Source organism: Lingula anatina, chromosome 4 (assembly GCF_051362555.1).
Source record: "Lingula anatina isolate TDL-2025a chromosome 4, LinAna3.0, whole genome shotgun sequence".
NCBI classification, from domain to species: domain Eukaryota; kingdom Metazoa; phylum Brachiopoda; class Lingulata; order Lingulida; family Lingulidae; genus Lingula; species Lingula anatina.
This window is the reverse complement of record NC_141770.1, coordinates 19210362-19232378: the sequence shown is the minus strand read 5'-3', so window position 1 is coordinate 19232378 and position 22017 is coordinate 19210362. Positions and strand designations below refer to the sequence as shown.

At 37.0% G+C, this 22017-nt stretch overlaps 1 long non-coding RNA gene across 2 annotated transcripts; it reads right to left on the bottom strand.

Annotated features, from left to right (window-relative positions):
* Positions 1 to 7482: 7482 nt before the first annotated feature.
* LOC106154230 (uncharacterized) lies at positions 7483 to 12129 on the bottom strand. 2 transcript variants are annotated; one of them, XR_015334152.1, is made up of 5 exons: positions 10527 to 12129; positions 9865 to 9914; positions 8426 to 8507; positions 7915 to 8092; positions 7483 to 7587 (listed from the first exon to the last, which is right to left on the bottom strand). It is a non-coding gene; the product is annotated as an uncharacterized LOC106154230 (long non-coding RNA). The 2 variants fall into 2 exon arrangements; XR_015334151.1 differs by lacking the exon at positions 10527 to 12129 and having other exon boundaries at positions 9865 to 10256.
* Between the last annotated feature and the right edge of the window lie 9888 nt (positions 12130 to 22017).

The window sequence follows — 22017 nt, the reverse complement described above, 5'->3', positions numbered from 1 at the left end:
AAAAAAAAAAAAAAAAAAATTACTAAAAAATGAAAATCATTGACTTCGCTTTTTGCTAGAAAAAAAAAATGGGTTTAAGTAGGATGCATTGTTCTCATTGCAGATTTCGTTAAATAATGTTTAAAACGAACGAGTAAATCTAGCGAACGAAACTAAAACGTCATCTGTCAGATAAGGTTCTGTCACACCTAGTCTCGCAAACCCCTTGCGTTTGTGTGCGTATGGACAATTCTTCCCATACGCCATATATTGATGTCATGACAACGGTTCATATGTGACAGGAATGGTAGCTCGCTAGGGACCGTTGTCCGTTCCCCGTTACTTTGTACAGGTGACATCCCTCCCATATACTAACCCCAATACTCCGACTAACCATAACCTGCACTAATCATATGGGACCCAGGACTTAATTCTTAGAACTACCATTCATGTCTTACTGGGTCCAGTAATCAAAAGTTTAAAAACAGCTGGCCTTAACAATCATCAGATGGAGCTAGCTTGGTGTTTTGTTGTAAGTATTTAGGGCGCTCGTGGGATCTAGCAAATTACCTTTTGCATAATAATACGGTATACTTTAGAAAGTTTGCATCTCCGTCGGCGATTGTATTTTCTTTCTCTTCAGTTAAAAGTCCTTATATTGGTGCCACAGATCTGGAACTTAGATTGAGCTATAACTAACTCCGTACGGCTTGCATTTCATCAAAATGTGCAACATGTATATCTTTTTGGTGGGATTATCAGAGAGAAAACTTGATTTTTTACAAAAGTCGCGTCACCTCTACTCCTTTTATCAGGCACACGTTTTGTCTTTTTATGCCCCTCCTTTCCTATATTGGGGCCTTGCTTCTCAAGACTGTTCATATGTTCATAAAGTACTCGGGGCAGGTCCGCAGTCGACATTGGAAAGTGTAAAGACTACTCAAAACTAAAACCGCCGAGGTGTGAACAGCTGTGGACGTCATCGCGCTCTACAACGTCAAAGGTGAAACCGAACGTTATCTCAGTGCAAAACCAAAAGAAAATAAAAACATCCAAATTCATCTTACAAGGAACGTAAAAAGCATCACTAGCAATGAACACGACCCAACTTGTTTTGATTCTGTAGCTTTTCCGGCATAACAGCACGTCATACCACCTGTTAACCGTGTTCGGTAGAAAAACGATATCTCCTCGGCGGAAGTATTTGCCAAATGTGTTTTATTCAAAATTCCCTTGACTGCAATCGCACCAGTAATTGAACACTTGGATGTGTTTTTTTTTTTTTTTTAATTTATTCTCTCCTCTTATGGTCTCGCTAAAAGTAAACCCCGCCTTTTGTGAACCGCCTCTGATCCCACTGTACTCTTGAATATCATGGGTAAAGCCAAAATCAATCTTAGTATAAAACCAAGTTCGAGCTCCGAGTCGGGTTGTCAAACACGACTTCGTGTACACCATGAACTTTACCGTTCATGTCGGGGACTGGGGTTGAGTGGTCTGAAATGCGGCACCCAGATTATGGATTGGGACAGCAGGTCTACACATGTACTTCCAATCTGGCGCTCTCCGTGACGAGGTTGAAAGTTTCCATCTGATCACTGGGTATCAACGGAGCTGTCGTGGCTGCGTGGTAACTCTGCTGTCTTGCAAACAGCTCCCACCCGGACGCTGGTTCGAGTCACAGCAGCTGCTGTGTCATTTTTTTCGCCAGAGTTAATTTTTAGAAATTGCGATTGATTACTATAAGAGGAAACTCGCACGTACGGTGGGTGGACGGGTCAGTCACGGAGCAGTCGGTAGCGTGCAGGGATGCAAATGAGACATCCAAAGCGTCTTCAACCTTGGTAACGCAAAGTCACGGGTTCGAGTCCCGGATGAGGCACGTCAGTCCATCACTATAACGACCTGGCCCCTGAATCGGGATGTCACGAGACGAGAACGAATGAGGGCGCTCGTGGGACTTAGCAAATTACCTTTTGCATAATAATACGGTATACTTTAGAAAGTTTGCATCTGCGTCGGCAATTGTATTTTCTTTCTCTTCAGTTAAAAGTCCTTCCATTGGAGCCACAGATCTGGAACTTAAAGGATTTGCGTCATACCGTCAGAATGGCCTCAACGGAACATATTCTTCAGAAAACATGCCCCACTAACGATATCTTTATCCAATTAATCAAATTAATAGCTCATTTTGTAAATTTTTGGCTTTAAAAAACGTCCCTACGCCTGGGAGTTAATGAGCTACGTGGTCACGTGGTCCGATGACGACAATCGTGCCACCGGAGAACAGAGCGTGCTTAGCTGTCAAACTGAGCTGCATTGTCTACCTGTAAGATGACTTCTCTGGCTTCTGATAAAAGTTTATACTCATTCAGATCTCTTTCCCGAGAGGTCTAAATCCTCGTGAAGCTGTGTAAAACCATTTCCCGTCTAGTGAATTCTTTAACAAGCATTTAATTATGGTTATCCCAAGTTGTATAAAACACTGCATTTGAATGAGTTAAGGGTACTGTTGATTATTGCATATGAGGTTCATGTTATTTGTGAAATTCAATTAATTTTATTAAACCGCAGACATTCCGTCTTGCATACTTTTATTAAACTGAGGTAAACAATGCCCATTACCTTTACAAGTCCTATCTTAATCATCCATCTAACTGGAACTTCCTTTACCTCTTAATTAGAGGGTTAAATGGCATTCAATTCTCCTGTAGCGAGTATCGAACGCACTCTCACAGGCGATATTTATCTCAGGTAAAAATCTACCTGTGCGTTAGTTTCAAAGAGCAGCTTCCGCAGACCTGGGGGTACTAGATAAAATCTGAACACCAGGTTTATGGAGGAGCTAGAGAAACAAAGGAAGAATTTTTCCTGCACAGCTTCATAGGAATATTAACATGGACTTGATCCAGCTTAGACCTCCAAACTAACAGGGTGACATGAGCAATTTTCACAAACAAATTATAAAACTATATTTACATTAGCCTCCTTTTAAATAAATATACCGTTCTGGGTAAATTAGAATATTTGTTAAATCGCGAGAATATTTTTGACTTAAATGATGATTTTATTATCAATGGGAATTAAGCTACTATATGAGGTACATTTGCTGTGATTACGCAGTCCTTTATGTTTTGCGTTAGTCTACATTTTGCTGTACGTGCTTGTAATTTTTTTTAAATCTGTGCGTACAAATTTTGCAGGTCTGGTTACGCCCCTGTTTATCACCTGTCAAACTGTATCGGTATAGCTTATTTGGGTAAAGCATACCGCTTGATATGTAAAGGATCCAACGTAACCTGAATTTTCCCCAGTTAAACTTTATTATGCAGTACAGAAAAAAATGACCAAGGCAAAAAGACTTAGATCTGACACACTTTCTTATGTCACAACTGGAAAATAAGTCTGATTCTGGACTTATGAGATAGTAATGCAACGATCCGGAGTTGCACTTGATTTATTTTCTCCCCCATGATGTCATTATATGGATGAAGCAGAACATTCACTCTCTCAATTTAATTTTTTTCAAATGCATTGCTTAGATAAATGAATATAATCATATGTCGTGTTTCTTTCATTGCAGTGGGTTGTCCACTCATTATAAAACCAGATCATATATTAGCCTTTGTTAACATAACCAAAGGTCCGGGAAATGGTCATTTTCTATGAAGGATATCTATCTGATTCAATATAGAAAAAAGACTGAGGCATAAAGAGTTTGCTCTCAAAGACTTTCAAAATGTCCTTTTATCGTAGAATGCATCGTTTCTGTCAGCGGATATTATCTTCTACTGAGTTTCTCAATTTGTGCTGGGTCGTTTTCTAGCTTTAACGTCGTAGATTTGATGTTATAAGCACGCATTGCATAAGAGCATTTAATAAGACATAATTACTTAAATACTGGCAGCTGAAATATTAGAAATACAATTTTGATACAAAAGATCCAGATAAGGGATTCATTTATTCCATAATATTTCATGATAGATGCTCACTTACTTGAGGAACATTAAGTTTGAAATTTTTGAACAATTTACTGTAGAACTTTTGTAAAAGCACCCTTCTGAATAAATAATAATATAAAATATCGGCGTTTATATTTTTTCGTTGGATTGTACAAGCATAGGCAACTCAAAAATTTAATCGTCTGTTTAACACCTTTCTATTTTGAGGCGAGATAAGAAATCGGTATGGAGTCTAACTTCATCCCTGAACAAGATTTTATCACAAAAATTGCCATGGTGGACTGCAAGAGTATGAGCTACAATCCCGTGCCAGCGTTTTGGTTAGAATGCTTTTGTTATGAGTTATGAGCCCGTAATTATAGATTTTCATTAAACAAAGGTATTATTTGCTTTATCAACGATAACATGTAAGACTTTTAAGAAAAATCGCTGCAGGGTTTTGGAGTAATAAATGGTGTCAATAAATCGGCGTTGAAATGGTGATCTTGGGTGCTTAGGTAAAAGAGAATTTTGAGAAACCGATTTTTCAGTTTTTAACCCAAAATCGCAATTATGACGTCACCCGTAAGATGACATATGTGTAAAAGTTACTTAATTTAGTCACTGATCACTAAAGATATATTTCTTACCCAAAAGAATGCATGTAAGGCAGTAAATAAGGAGTTTTGGGTGAAGGGTGACAATAGCCTTAACACTCATGTTAGTCCACGCTTTAAATTATAAGAAAAACCATATGCTATACTAAGCAGCTTTGAAACAAAAGTTAAGACCTTACAAAACAACCTCTAAATAAGAAGAATATTATTCACATTTTTCATTAATTGTTTACAGATTTTATACAATTGTTCTCTCAAAGCATAAGGCAGTTGCACTTACCAAAGGTGCTCAGCAATCAAGCAAGTTTTCCTATATGTTGTGATATTATAGATCGGCTACCTTAAACAAATGCATCTTTTTTCAGGAAGCGGTTGTCTGTACGAGTGTTAATGATGTCGGACGTGAGTCCTTTTCAGCATAACCGTATGCAGGCTCAAAAAAGAAAGAGCAAATGAAATGTTTCGACCCACTATAATCATTATCTGACTTTCATCTACTGGTACAATAGTTTTTTTAGTTTGCATTAAGCTTTTAGTTAACAAAACTGTAACAAGAACACTATGTGGCTACGATGGATACATCTACATGTACCTTCAAAATGACTGTACGCAATACCAGTTGTGATATATTTGAAAATGTAATAGGCCTAATTCAGAATAGGGGACAAATAGTCCGAGGGGCCACCTCTACCCCCTTATCACAGTTCTCGGACAAGTTGCACGTATTCACGTCTTAAAGGTTTAAACTTTCGGCCAATCAGTGTAAAGGTGGTGGTCACGTGTCTGGGGTAATAACTAAGCGCAGAATGATAACCTGGGTTCATTTCCTCAAATTTTGTGTAGGTAAAATGTATTTGCAGCCATTGTACTTGCATACCAAAAAAAAAAAAAAAAAAAAAACAATAAAAATATATAAAATACTGATCGGTAACTTTGCGCCAATTTGTGCATAAACGTGTGCTGAAAATACGAAAAAATAGCATAACCTCTGGAAAGTGGTGATTCGCTGTTTTGAAAATTCGACCTGTATTTTATAAATATTCATCGGTTCTGTGGGTTTAGAGACATTATGTCAAACGGTTTGTACTTATCGTGTTATCTTCGAGAGTGACGACGACAGGCACAGGTGATATCATAAAAGATATCATAAAAAGGAAACCAGAAAAAAAAACTGCCGTCGGGTATTATTGATTGGTTAGCCTATCGTTATATTTGATACCAACGTCTTCAAATCTCAAGAAATTCACACACGTTAACAATCCCGATCTCGTCGGGGGTCCCCCGATTTTGGACTATATTTCCGACCTCCCGATTCAGACTAAGAATCTCCTGATTTATCAGACTTTTCTCCCGTTCCTTTTCCATCTTTTTATGACACTAAAAACATGTTCTACACTTGTTGACTCTTGATGAAACTTAACTTACACTCAGTAACTCCCTATCCTTTTACTCGTTTGATTCCGTTTTAATTATTATCTGTAATTAGTGGAAGTGTAAGTCATTTGCTTTACAACAAAATGTGTCGCTCTATCCCCAACTTTAAACGCTCAGGTAAATGCACCTGGAAACTTTATTAATAAAAATGTGCCGTCATTTTATTGTTTTCTCATTTTAATTGATAGTAGTAATTGCAATGAGGAGTAAATGGCAAAGATAAAACTGCCACGAGTATTTTGTGAATATCACCTAAAACACTTTTTCGTTAGAGCCACCGTAGAAAAGAACCGAGATACCGATAATTTAAACCGCTGCTGCGGGGTTGGTTGCCTGGCATTGTTTTAAATGCTTTTACATGTACACGTAGACTTCCTCAGTGAACATTTGAATGGACCCCTCTCTAGCTGACACAACTTGAGATATGTCATCGTAATTTTCGTTCAGATTTTGAAATGTTTGAAGGACAATATTATAATCTGACATTTTTAAATTTAAGAAAAATTTGAATTATTGATTAAAACAGGCTGTTATTATTATTAACTTGTAAAACTGCTGATGATATTCTAAGAGACTATTACTCAGAGACCAGTTATTACACTGAAGTTCTGTTATACATTCGTGCACCATATCAAGACTAGTTTTCATTTTAAAAAAATCAGCTGTCAATTCACCATTTTCGAGTTAACATATTGTAAACTTGTGAATAAAAGCTGGCATAAATGTGAGCCAAAACCACGTGGCTAATATCCAATTTTACAAAGCCCCATAACAATCTGATTTGTATGTCAAAAACATGTCGTAACAATGAAAACAACATAGCCTCCATCGCGCTTGTAATACTTGGGTTTAATGGAAAAAAAAGCCAAGACTAACATGTTTTCGACGTAGAAAATAAACTCAAAAATCATGTGTAAAATTCGTGTACTGTCAGCAAACTCGTTCTCACAGCACGCCAGCACGCGAAAATCTTATAAAATCTCTCTGTATACCTATTTCATGTGTTATGGGCAGGTATTTTGTGATTGGCTCGTTTCTGTTAAGTCATGTTGTTTTAACATAATTAGGGTTCTTTTGTTTTTAGCTCTCTACTGATAAGGACCAATGATATTGCTGGAAATCGTCACGCCCCCACACGTTTCATTTCCATCGCAGTTGTACCGCCATAAATATGGTGTAAGAAAGGCTTGAACACACCGACTCGCAAATACGTAGACTCCATTTGAAAAGGGAGGGGGTGTTAACTAAGACAAAATGCTTTATGCCTTAGTCAAAATATCGGCAACATGTCGATCTGACCGCTAGAGATTGATAGGAAGCTTGGAAACTTGTCACGCACTTTAATTTTTTTTATGTCCGTATACCAATCAATGGTTTTGTGCTTTTCGAGGGACATCCAATCAACCTGTTGAAAACGCTGAATTGTCTTTTAATTAAGATAACATGCTATATCAGAAAATATAAAATAATCACTGAGGGGCTGAATAGTCTTAATCAAATATCTCAAAACGTTATATGCAACGGCAACATTTTATTCATTCAATTTCAAATACATGCGATATAATCCGTTATTTTGCCGCAGAGCTGCATTCTCTTCGAATGGATATCTTCTTCAGCTGAAAAAAACATAGATTGGAATTTATCATATCAAAAATAATGAGGACAACAAAATTAACTGGGAGACTTTATTATCTTTGTTAACAAAGAATACCTAGATATAAATTCAACTGAAGATATCATTCATTACATGATATAAGATTTTTTCACGAAAACAAACCTTATTTCGAAACCGTAAGCAAAACGTACTCCTTTATGAGGTCTGCGTAATATATGCTCTACTTTTTGTGCTTAGAGAACTTTGCAAGGTATAATAAAGATACTAAGCCCAAGAAACCCTTAGGTCCATTTATCATCAGCTCGTAAGATAAGAAAATGTAACCTACATTTAATTAGTGCAAATGCAAGTACTCCTTTCACAATAGCCAGTCCTTTTGCCATGGCCCTTGCAGTGGATCGCACAAGCAACGGTAGCAGCTCCACTTCCAAAGTACGCTATAAAGTCGCAGGTGAAACGTTTAACACGACTAACGTCATCCGACACAGGCAATGCACAGACAGCATCTAGAATAAAATAATATGTCTCGTTTGCGCAGCGATATTTGCATGGACGTTGAACATTTCAAGCTTATTGCTTACATCTACAAATTACTCTTCCTTTACGAATAGTGAGTGTTGTGCAAAGCAATCTTCAACTACCGGTAGTTTAGAAAGTATATTAAAACCTACTAGCATGAAGGGTACTCCATTTAGAAATGGAAACTGGCTTTGGGTATACGATGGTCTTGAAAATACTGCCTTTTAAAACGATATGATATATAAATGTAGAATAATCTAAATTGACAAGCGTAAAATAAAAAAAATAAACATTTTAAAACCACAGAAACCATGTGTTACCCATTGTAAAAATCACCAGGCACACCAGCAGGAAAAGGTATTGGCGTTTCATTGTAAATTGTCGCACGTGGGTATACAGCAACTGTAACGTAATACGTGTATATGCAATTAACGCCCTAAACTGATTTTACCTTTAATAAATCCATTCATTTCTTCCTTACATTTCCGTAAATCATTTCAATGTGTGAAAGTTTCCAGCTTTGCATGCAATTTGGGATACCATGGTGCCAAGCTTTAGGAACTGAGGGCGTTAATTGGTCATTGTCAGCAACTGCTCCACTCACAGTGCATCCAACAAAGAAATACATGTAGTTTCTATAATATGACTGGTGGCGCTTTGATTGAACAAAACATTAATGATTTACTCTCTCCTTTCTCCTGCATGTCAAAATTACATGCAATCCCATTATACAGTATGCAAAGTGTCCGTCTTACGTGTTAGATGAGGGGAGACCGGGGCTAGTTGGACCCCGGGGTAAGTTGGCCCCCCGTCAATTTATGAAAAAGTAACTACGAGGTAAAAAAAAATTGACCACATGCTCTTGCAAAGTGACCGTAGCCTTAAATGCTAAGGAAGTGTTGGACGGCCAACTTGCCCCGTTTCGGGGCAAGTTGGCCCCCCTGACGTCAACTGCGATTTTTGTCAAATTGTGAGCCAACTGGCAGCATATTTGAAAAATAATGACGTTGCATACGTAGCTTAGTTCATGGGGCTTACTTTGAAACCGGTTTTGTTACTCTTACTCATTCCTAGTTGGTTCTACAAGGCCAAAAGTGTCTAACTGGGCCAACTAACCCCGGTCTCCCCTATAGTGGAATTGGGGGCTCCTACGTTTCCCTGGTAAAGGTAAAAGCTAAGATTCAGAACTCGAAGACGGGTTAATAGAACGCAATTTTCCCAGCATCTTGATTAGGATATAAACTGTACTTATAATACTTAAAATTACAAAAATTACATTTAAGCCGTACAAAGACATTCTTTACAGTATAACAAATTATTCTCATAAAATAAATAAAGCTAAACTTGTAATCTGAATTGGATATGTCACGCTTAAAACCTTTTTTATTACCAATCGGGTAAACATTTTTCTAGATCGCATTATACCGGTGAGATAAAGTGTTTTAAATAAATGTCTAAGAATGAGTTGATAGTGAACATTAAAGGAAAAACAGTCTAACGTTATCAAAATTAAATTTAACGACAAAATTCGACGCCAAAGTTTCAGAAACATTTCATCAGCGCTTCATTCAGCTACTGAAAGTGGAGTCACGTAATATTTGTGACAACAACTGAGACGAATTTGTCACTGACGGCTTTAACGTGTAACGTATTAATTCTGGAGTGCATGCAAACCCTTGTATATATGAACAACTACATGTGTAAAGTTTTAAACGCCCGATAAAAGTATTACGATACGAACACGAAGAAAATCTCTCACCTTCGAGGAACGTCCGGCGCTATAGTAGCTGAAGGTGGGAATCTCTATCGCTGAACAATAGTGATGGAAAACAAGCAAACTTATCTGTCTTATATAGCACTTGTGTCGTGACTGTTTGAAAAGTTTCTGATTATACTATCTGATTGTATAAACAAGGTGCATCACGATTTCTTTGTTGCGGCTCTGGGAAAATTCTTACTGCCCATGTTTCTTAGAAAAAGATTAAAATTTAAACAACAGCCAAGAGGTCACTTGAGTGATGATGTCCTTAATTTATCAACGATTCTGGTCGAACAGCTCAGAAATATCTAGTGAACAAATACTCTCCGTGGCCCTGGTAGAGGATGCATTCTGGTGCATACTTTTTAGATAATAATTTATTTAATAGATATATAATAATTTATTAAACCAATAAAATACAAATGTTAAAAATTGGGAATTTTCTGCCCTGTAACAGCGCCATTGTTGAATAAAACTATTTAAATGTATTAAAATAAAATTAGGTATTGGTGTTAAAAAGAGTTACTGCTGAAGGATAAAAGCTAGATAAAAGTCGCTTTCAACACTTAAAAACTAAAAAACTTGAGTTACTGGATGAAAATTTTTAAAAAATCTATCGATAAATGGAATAAATAGGGATAAGATCCGTTTCAATTACGTACCTGCCGTTTAAATAATCCATGTAATCTTTTCCAGTTGGTTTTTCTCCTCTACAGTTGCACGCCCATACCAAACAGTTACTGCATAAGTTAAAATACTTTCTAAAACACACCTATACAAGTTCGTAAAAAAAGACACATTCTTGGTAAAAGCTTTCAATTTCCTTAAAAAGTAAATTCGATGTTTTGCCTTTTTCAATAATTTCATGGTGTTTTCACTCCAGGTTAGTCGATCTATTGTTCAGTTGGACACCCAGTGATTAATATTCACAGACCTGTTTGACAGTTTTGCCGTTAATTTCTATTGGACTTATATAGTCTACAATCGTTTCTTTTGTTTTTCTCACATTCAGTATCAAGTCATTGTCTGTACACCAATTAATTGAGTTGTCACCGACTGCCTATACGAAGTCTCAACATTGTTATGTATCAGACCAAGAAGTTGTCTCTCTACAACTTCTTGATCAGACCGACTTAGGTTGTGTCATCGGCGAACTTCATTAGAACTTCATTAGAAATGCGAAGTTGTCACTAAGTAAAACAAATCCAACAGCGTTAACAACCTCACATTTGAAATAGCCTGAAATCTGTTCCATCGTATTTCCGAGAAATCGAGACTAGATGAAATGTGAGAGTAGCCGTACATCTGCCTCACCTGCTTGGTGTGAGTTAGGTTATGAGGTCAGGTTGATGACCGACATGTTTACTGGTGTGTCCTTCTCAGTTTATAATTAGTTACCGAGGAATGCGTAGGTTGTCATTTTTGTTACGTTTAAAGGCCCTCAACTTTCATACAACGTTACTAGTAGGCCTATAAGATCTGTGCTCATTGAATATTACAATACAAATAGATGTAAATGAATGTAAATGTAAATGATTCTCCCATTAATCTATAATCATAAACAGAAATGGCATAAAATGCCGTGAAAGGAACCAAATCCTTCAGAATTCATTTTTTTCTTCATTTTAGTGGTTTTAACCATAAAAAAGCATAAAGTTTGCAATTTTTCGTAAGAATGGAATTTCTTTTGCGCCCATTAGTATTTAACAAATAGGCCTTTATCCCGATATAGATTATAACGATATTCATGGAATAAATATCATCATCGGTAACTTTTCACATCACCCTTGTGGGGCATAAAAATTTCAAAGGACAGGTGTAGCGCCATACTTCGAGTAAAAAAGTAAAGGGCACCCTGTCATAACATTTCAATATACAGAGTACGGCTAATACATTTTGCACATGAGCATTTATCTCAGGCAAAGCCATTGTTTGTTTATAACGGTGAGCAATGAGTGCTATGAAAGTCTCATAGAAGCCTCACATAGTAGGCCTACACACCCCTGACACCCATGGTCTTGGTCACTCTCCTCTCAAATAATATAAGGGGTATTTGGTAATGCACAAAACTGTATTAATTTTTGTCCATTCCCTCATAAAACTTCTCTCCCTTTCATTCATATTACATTTAGTTGCACTGAGGCTCCAAAAGGGGAAGGATGATCTACACAAAGAAGAAAACAGTACACGAAAATACGACTCACTTTCAATGATATATCATGAAATCACGTACAAGTAGGTTTTGTATATCTCAACTTCATCAAGGTGAATTTTAACTGAATGGCAGATCGGCTGGTTTTGAAAGTGAGACACAAGGGGTAAACTCCTATTCCCCCCTCCTCCCCCCCCCCCCCCCAAAAAAGAAATTATTCAAAGTGCAAGGAAACAAATGCAAGCCATCACCTTCTACTTTCTGTCTAATTCGTCGAGCAAAGCGTAGATATATTTTCTTTTCTTTCGCACCACACCCCTCCTGAAACATTTAGAATAATTTCCTTTTATGATATTTATTATTTAATTTACTTGTACAAAAAGTCTGGCAAAACATAGATTTTATATATAATTGTATACATCAGAAACCCCGTGGTAAAATCACTCACAAATGAGTCAAATTCAAATGTTATTTTTCCAGGAATATAGAATTCCCAGTAATCTTCCATCTCATCATTCATCAAATCCTAGGACAGACAGGTCAGGTCAGGTCAGGTCAGGACAGGTCAGGTCAGGCTGGGCATATTTTATATATAATTGTATACATCAGAAACCCCGTGGTAAAATCCCTCACAAATAAGTCAAATTCAAATGTTATTTTTCCAGGAATATAGAATTCCCAGTAATCTTCCATCTCATCACTCATCAAATCCTAGGACAGACAGGTCAGGTCAGGCTGGGCATATTTTATATAATTGTATACATCGGAAAAACCGTGGTAAAATCACTCACAAACGAGTCAAATTAAAATGTTATTTTTCCAGGAATATAGAATTCCCAGTAATCTCATCACTCACCAAATCCTAGGACAGACAGGTCAGGCCGGGCATCTATTTTCAATTTTTAAACTGAACTTGTTTTAATTCCCATGATTACGGTTATAAAGCGTTCGTGGTCAACTGTATCATTTCCTGTTTTTCCGTTGAAACCCTATGGTTCTTTGCACATCTAACGGTAAACTAAACTGGCCGGTCCTCTTAAGCAGCCTCTGACATGCTATTACGGAGATTTTATTCTATTTATGCTATTAAGGAGATTTTATTCTCTTCCACATTTTCTACACAAGTCCACCCCCTTTTGTTTAGTTCAGTTAATCAGTTCTGCAATTGGCCGCGTCGAACGCTGGGGCTCCCTATAATATAAATGACTATTAAGAGTGAACTAACCACTTAAATGTACCGCTTGCTGAGCCAAGGGTCTTATGCTCCTGCTCCAAGGGACTGTACTTTTTTGTAACAGCACAAACCTCTCACCACGGGCACTACCCATCACTTAAATTGTCCGTCGATGGTCATTCAACTTTCCTGGGACTCTAAGGAACATTTTCCAGTTATTTTTAGTGTTAACTTTTAGGTCATGCTAGCCGGATTTCCACCCCATATAAATCAGGGTCTGCCGGCCACACCCTACCACTCAATTTCTCTGTCAGTATCTATTTAATATACCTGAGACCATGCTGAAAGACCCCCCCCCATAGGTTGCTAAGGGTTCCCCTAAAAAGTCCTGCTAGTTTGATTTGAGGGGCCTATGTTTTGGACCCCCCCTGACCACACCCACCACTGGAAATACGACAGACTGCCATTTTCATACATAGGTAAAAAACTAGGTCATTGCAAAGTACAAGAAAATTGGTGTTCTTTTCGGGAATGCTGAACCCTCTGGGATCCTGCTCTGTCACCCTAAACACTTTGTCGTTAGAAGGAAAGGAACCGAGATACCGATAATTTTAACCGCTGCTGCGGGGTTGGTTACCTGGCATTGTTTTAAATGCTTTTACATGTACAGGTAGACTTCCTCAGTTAACATTTGAATGGACCCCTCTAGCGGTCACAACTTGAGAAATGTCATCGTAACTGGCACCTAGATCAAATTTTTGTTCAGATTTTGAAATGTTTGAAGGACTATATAATAATCAGACATTTTTAAATTCAAGAAAAATTTGAATTTTTATGATGCTAAATAATTGAGATTTTGAAAAGAAATCTCAACAATATTGAAATAACATCCCAGTAACAGAGAAAGATAGGCTAACAATGTGAGTGGAACATCTACCTGAGGTGTGCAATCAGCTGAGTTATCCTCAACGAGGGCGACACGATGGACACTTAAATATCGGAGTGCAAAAATTAATATAATATACGATATCGAAGTTCAAATTAACTTATTTTAACTATTGATTAAAACAGGCTGTTACTATTCAGGCCCGTAGCCAGCAATTTCAAAAGGGGGGTTCGTTTTCTGAAAAAGTGGACATTTTTCCATAAAACATCACGTACCAAGATCAAATTTTACCCAGAGTGGACCTTTTCCCAGGAAAAGGGGCGGTTCTTTCGAACCCCCCGGTCCCCCCCTGGCTACGGGCCTGCTATTATTAACTTGTAAAACTGCTGATAATATTCTTTACTAAGAGACCAGTTATTACACTGAAGTTCTTTTATACATTTGTGCGCCATATCAAGACTAGTTTTTATTTTAAAAAATCGGTTGTCAATTCATCATTTTCGAGTTAAAATATTGTAAACTTGCGAGTTAAAGTTGGGATAAATGTGAGCCAAAACCACGTGGCTAATATCCGATTTTACAAAGCCATAACAATCTGATTTGTATGTCAAAACTAAGACGTAACAATCAAAACAACATAACCCCCATCGCGCTTGTAATACTTGGCTTTAATAAAAAAAAAAGCAAACATTAACACGTTTTCGTCGTAGAAAGAAAATTCAAAAAGCATGTGTAAAAATCGTGTACTGACAGCAAACTCGGTCTCACGGCACGCCAGAACGCGAAAATCTTATAAAATTTCTCTGTATACCTTTTTCATGTGTTATGGGCAGGTATTTTGTGATTGGCTCGTTTCTGTTAAGTCACGTTGTTTTAACATAATTAGGGTTCTTTTCTTTTTAGCTCTCTACTGATAAAGACCAATGATATTGCTGGAAATCGTCATGCCCCACACGTTTCATTTCCATCCCAGTTATACCGCCATAAATATGGTGTAAGAAAGGCTTGAACATACCGACTCGCAAACACGTAGACTCCATTTTGGAAGGGAGGGGGTGTTACCTAAGACAAAATTGCTTTTTGTCTTAGTCAAAATACAAATAACATGTCAATTTGACTAAGAAAATTGATAGGAAGCTTGGACACTTGTCGCTCATTTAAAAAATTCTATGCCCTTTTATTGATAAATGGTTTTGTGCTTTTCGAGGGACCTCAGTCAACCTGTTCAAAACGCTTAAATATTTTTCAAATTAGATAACATGTAATATCGCAAAATGGAATATAATCACCGAGGGGCTCAATATTTTAATCAAAAGTCTCAAAACGTTATATGAAACGGCAACATTTTATTCATTCATTTTCAAATAAACGCGATATAATCCGTTATTTTACTGCAAAGCTGCATTCTCTTCAGGTGGACATCTTCATCAGCTGAAACAAAAAATATAGATTGGAAATTATCATATCATATCATATCTTTATTAGCCTATCTTTGTTAACAAACAATACCTAGATACAAATTCAACTGATGATAGCATTCATTACATAATAAATTTTTTTTTTCACAAATATAAACCTTATTTCGAAGTCGTAAGCAAAAGGCACGCCTTTATGAGTTTTTGCATATGTTCTACTTTTTGTGCTTAGAGAACTTTTCAAGGTATAATAAAAATACTAATCCCAAAAAACCTTTAGGTCCATTTATCATCAGCTCGTAAGTTAAAAATTGTAACCTACATTTAATGTGTGCATTTGCAAGTACTCTTTTCACAATAGCCAGTTCTATAGCCATGGCCCTTGCAGTGGAGGGCACAAGCTGCAGTAGCAGCTCCACTTCCAAAGATCGACAAAATATCGCAGGTGTAACGTCGGTCACGACTAACATTATCCAAAATAGGCGATGCACAGACAGCATCTAAAATAATAAAATAATCTCTCTTTTTATGCAGCACAATTTGCAAGGATTTTTGAATGAGGAATATTTCTAGCCTATTGCTAACATGTATTAATTATTTTTCTTTTATGTACATTGGGTGTTGTGCAAAGCTATCTACACTTACCGGTAGTTAAGAAAGTATATTAAAACCTACTAGCATGATGGGTGCACTGAGAATAAAATCGGAGTCCAGCAATGGTGCCTAAAATAACGTCCAATTGGAGTCAAGTTGGCTCCGATGGAGTAACGCCATCCCAGACCCCACAGGAGGGTCACAGTTGACTCCATTCACACATCCCTTCATCCCTTGATTTTTCTCTACCAAAGAGTCACCATGACCCCATATTACGGTATTTTTTGACCCCTTGGCACATTATGAAAAAGAAAAAAAACAACATTAACATTAGCGGGGAGACAGGGGGTGCCCTTTCATTAAAGACTGGAATGTCCTCGGACAGGCTTGAACTCCAGTCCTCTTGCTCCGGAGGCGGACTCTCTAACCACAAGGCCATCCGGTCGCACATGTTGTTGAATGACCAATAACAAACACTTTGTAAATCTGTTAATAAACAGCATGCCATATATAAACCACAAATTTACCAATGAGTGAGCATACCTCCCCAGTGACATGCATTGGCGGGTCAAACCTTCAACCTGGAAACCAAACCTGCTGACCTGTATACCAACATATCACATAAAGGGTGTGGGCAACTGAAAGCCTGGGCCAGTAATAGTTCTGCATGCAGAAACACACAGAAACCACTTGTTCATGTATAAAATCAACTTTGGCCAACAAAGCGAAAAGAGTCGGTGAAAGAGTCACCCAGACACTGGCCCCCGGTAATTTGACTCTGATTTTAGAGTCAGATTGACTCCATGAGAGCCAGGGGTTGATTGACTCTGATAAGAGAGTCTAAAGACTCTGGTAGTGGGGTAATTTGACCCTTATATTGGAGTCAAATTAACTCCATGAGGGTCAAGGGGTGCTGGACTCTGACTAGAGAGTCAAATGACTCCAATTTTATTCTCAGTGTGATCCATTTAGAAAGGGACACTGTACTGGCTGTGGGTGTATGATTGCCTTGAAAATACTGCATTTTGATACGATATAATACATAAATGTAGAATAATTTAAATTGAAAATCGTAAAGATTAAAAAATTAACACTTTTAAACCACAGAATTCATGTGTTACCCATTGTAAAAATCACCAGGCACACCAGCAGGAAAAGGTATTGGCGTTTCATTGTAGATTGTCGTACGTGGGTATACAGCAACTGAAACGTAAAACGTGTATATACAATTAACGCCATAAACTGTGTTTTGCCTTTAATTAATCCATTCACTTATTTGTTAAATTTTGGTAAACCATTTCAGTTAATAAGTTTCCATCTTTGAATGCCTTTGGGAAACCGTACTTTCAAGCTTTAAGAACTGATGGAATTAATTGGTCATTTTAATCCACATCCACTAAAGAAAATTGTTACCATATAATCACTGGTAGCTCTTTATCTAATAATAATAATAATAATAATAATAATAATAATAATAATAATAATAATAATTATTATTATTATTATTAAAATTATAAAAACGGTTTAATCTTTCCTTGCACATCTATGTGAAGAAGTAGTTTCAGCCAAATTACGTGCAAAATGTCGATGTGAAAGAAACATGTTAAGCTTTGATTACTGGTATATTTGACACGCGCACCGTCAGATTAAATCGTACACAATTTCCCGTGCAATTTTGACATCGCAAATGCTTACATTACGTGCAGGTGCAGTGCCGTTTCTCAAACATTACCTTGAGGTTAGGTGAGAAAAATCGTTTAGTCGGTTGAAAAGTGATCGTATGAAACCTGGTACTTACATGTATTCAGCAAGCAAAACTTTTCGTTTCAAATCTGACTGTCCTTTCTGAAAAGAACCTCGTCAATGCATGCGTGGTAGAGGGTATATATACTTTTAGAGCTGGGGTGTGTGTGCGTGCGTGGCTGAGTCGTGACACTCTTATCTTCCTATAAAAATATAACAGATGTGGTGTCTGTTCGGGGACCGGTTCCTTCCTTAATTTATTGTACTTTAAAAACATGGCATCATTTGTGAAGTAATAACAGGTAATATGGGTTAATATGTATGCATTTGGTCGAACCAAAGCAAAATTTGGAGGGTTATTTTAGTTAACTCAGATCTTATGTGAAGTATTCAATTCAGTCTTAAACGCATTTTGAGCTGTCCCTCCTCATTTCCGTGGATATTAGCTGGGGTCTCACTTAAGAAACCAATGAGAAAAGAGGGTGATAAAACGAAAATAAATTGGTCTGTATACCGGTAACGCAAATTTGTCCTTGAACAGATTATTTCACCCACGAACGTAAACACTGCGTAGAACCGTAACCTTGCCTTTGGTGTTGTTTGTACTTTGAAAAATAGACGACTTCATCTGGGTTCACGGCAGCGACACGAGGTGTTAACACTGATGTAATTCTTATTGGGGTAGCGTTACCTTTGTGTGTAGATGTTGGATGTGTCATTCCCGGTCCTATTTTTTCTGTATTCAAAATATCTATGTATTTTCGAAATTTTCTACAAAAACCTAAATTAATCGATGATACCTTCCCCCTTTTTGTCACTGTACACGTTGCACGTATTCATGTCTTAAGTTTAAACTTTCAGCCAATCAGTGTAAAGGTGAAGGTCACGTGTCTGGGGTAATAACTGGGTCCATTTCCTCAAATTTTGTGTAGGCAGAATCTATTTGTAGCAATTGCACTTGCAAACGATACCAAAGATACACAACATATATATTACTGATCAGTAACGTTTGCCCCAATTTAACTCATTTTTGTCTTTATTGCATAAGCATGTGTGCTGAAAAGACGTAAAATAGTATAACCTCTGGAAAATGGTGATTTGCTGTTTTGAAAATTCGACCTATATTTTGTAAATATTCGTCGGTTCTGTGGGTTTTTAATTATCTCACATCATAAAAATTCAAATTCAGGATCATTCGGTGCCGAGTCTGGTAGTTGGGTAGGCCTGAATACTTTTGTCACCCCCCTCCCCCCTGAAATATATGCAATAAAGATAACACATTAAGCGAAAAATCAATTGATCTTTTGTCTTCAAAACGTTAGAACTGCTGAATGTAACTAAAATACAGGTCGAGCTCGAAAAGCAGCTTGAAGAGATCATTTTGTGCATAGGCTGTGGTACTTGTATTTTGTTGTTTTTAGCATATCTTATAATATGTGCAATACAGATAGCAAATTTCCAGGAATATCGATAAGCCTATTGTCTTCAAGCTTGCAGGACTGATGTTAAAGTCACAGCCTTATCGCAATGAATGTTTTGAAGTTATGCTGGTTCTTTTTTGTGTGTCAATTTTTACTTTTTTGCATATTGACATTTTCAAGGTGTAACTTTGAACTCCCAGGGGTATGAAGCTAATGCTAACTACATTGCTGAATGTCCATGATATATATACTATATATACTATTATATATACTATTTTGGTATAATTTGGTGATAATTATGCATTTAAGCATCACGTAAAATTACATCATGTGTGACAAAATAACCTATTTTGCACACTATTAATAAACACCGAAAGAAAGGTAAATCATGTTATTTTTCATTCTTTTTATAGCTATTATATTACATGATTATCCATGTTACTTGTGATTCATAGGACAAAAATACGGCCTGGGTGTGCGGTAGCCTGATCGACTTCTTGTCCTTGAATTGCAGTTTTTGTTGAAATTTGTTCCCATATTGGAAATTTCAATGCGTTAATTCACTGTCAATGTTAACAAAAAGGAAATCAGGAAATCGGTTGATGCACATGTAACTTGTTTGGTTTTAAGGCTGATTGAATACTGTGTGTGTGTGTGTGTGTGTGTCATTTTTCACACATTGACATTTTAATAGCGTGACTTTGAACTACCATTGGCAAAGCCCTAATTTTGTTTCTATTCCCCTCTATTCTCATACGTTGACATTGATATTAGTTGAAGCAAGTGTGACCGATCAGTTAAATATATGTTGTGTAACTTAAGTATCGTTTGCACGTGCTACTGCTACAAATAGACTCTGCCTACACATAGTTTGAGGAAATGGACCCAGGTTGTCATAATGCGCTTAGTTATTACCTCAGAGATGTGTCCTTCACCTTTTTGCGTCGGTACACTGATTGGGTGAAAATTAAAGCTAAAGCGGAGAATAAACTCCCGTGAAGAGTGTGTGTGTGTGTGTGTGTGTGTGGGGTGGGGGGGGGGGGTATCATCAATTGGATCATGTTTTGAATTAGGAAATTGAATGCATTATAAAGAAATTTTGAATAAAGAAAAAAACACTAGTACATGTATGTGTGGAGATTACACATCCAATATCTACACTCTTGGTAAATAATTATTCAACTTTTATTCAACCAGCTCATTATTGCTTTATCATAATTTCACGATATATCTTCAAATAAAGATATATTTGAGATTTGTTACCGTTTGGGTTCCTTCTGCAAAACAATTATAAATTTTGTAATTTATTGTCTTTTTTAGGAAAATTCCCTCTGCAAATGTTTAGATATCTTGCAAACTGTTGCCGCAAACGTGCATGAATTTAATTGCGGTCAACTTTTCATTTTGCTATGTGAAAGGATATATTCTGCTCAAGGAAGCATGGATTGGAGATGAATGCCAGAGTCTTCCAAAGGTAATGCTCTCCCATTAAGTTTTTCATTACAGAGCTAACATTTCACTGAAGCTGCAACAAATCCAGATTGCGTTTATTTTTCAAGGCACTAATTCCACAAAAGGAAAGATGACGGTTCTACGAACGTGGGTGAAATAATCTGTTCAAGGACATCATATCTGGGTTATCGAATACGGACCAACCTATTTTGTTTCTATTTCCCTCTATTCTCATTGGTTTAAATTTCAAAGGTGGGACCCCAGCTTATATCCACGTAAATAAGAAGGGAGTGTGCAAACATGCGTTTAAGACTGAAATGAATGTTTCACATAAAATCCGAGCTACTGCAACTACCATAACCCTCTATGTATTGGTCAAATGTGTAATTCAACATATTTTCCTATCCACATACAAAATTGTTATTACTTCACAATTGGTGCCAGATTGCTCTTTTTCAAACAAAAAAAATGTAATGGTTACATTAATAAGGAGCTGGTCCCTGAACCGACAACACATCTGTTGTTTTTACTGAAAGATAAGAATGTCACGACTTTACACACACCTCCCAGCTCTAAATGTATATATACCCTTTACCATACATGCATTAGCTGAGTTCTTTTAAGGAAGGACAGGCAAATTGAAAGCGGAAACTTTTGCTTGCTGAATATATGTAAGTACCAGGTTTCAACCGACAAACCGACTTTTCCTTACCTGATCTCGAGGTCATGTTGGTAATGTAAGCATACTAGCCGTAACCAGTAGACACTCTCGATGTAAAAAAAAAAACAAAAAAAAAACAAAAAACAAAAAGGTAAATAGCGCACGATTTCACCGCACGGCGCTCGAAAACTAACACGTACGACGGACACTTTACGCATAATGTGGTTGCATGTAGTGACAATGTGTTGACATGGTGGTGCAAGGAGAGAGTAAACCATTAATGTTTTGTTCATTCAAAGCGCCACCAGCCATATAATAGAAACTATTTCTTTGTTGGATGCGCTGTGAGTGGAGCAGTTGCTGAAAATATCCAGTTAATTCCCTCAGTTCCTAAAGTTTGAAAGTACGGTATCCCAAAAGCATTCAAAGATGGAAACTTAAAAACTGATATGATTTAGCACAATTTAATGAGTAAATGAATGGATTAATCAAAGATAAAATATACTTTATGGTATTTATTGTATATACGTATTACGTTTCAGTTGCAGTATACCCACGTACGACAATCTACAATGAAACGCCAATACTTTTTCCTGCTGGTCTGCCTGGTGGCTTTTACGATGGGTAACACATGATTTCTGTGGTTTTAAAATGT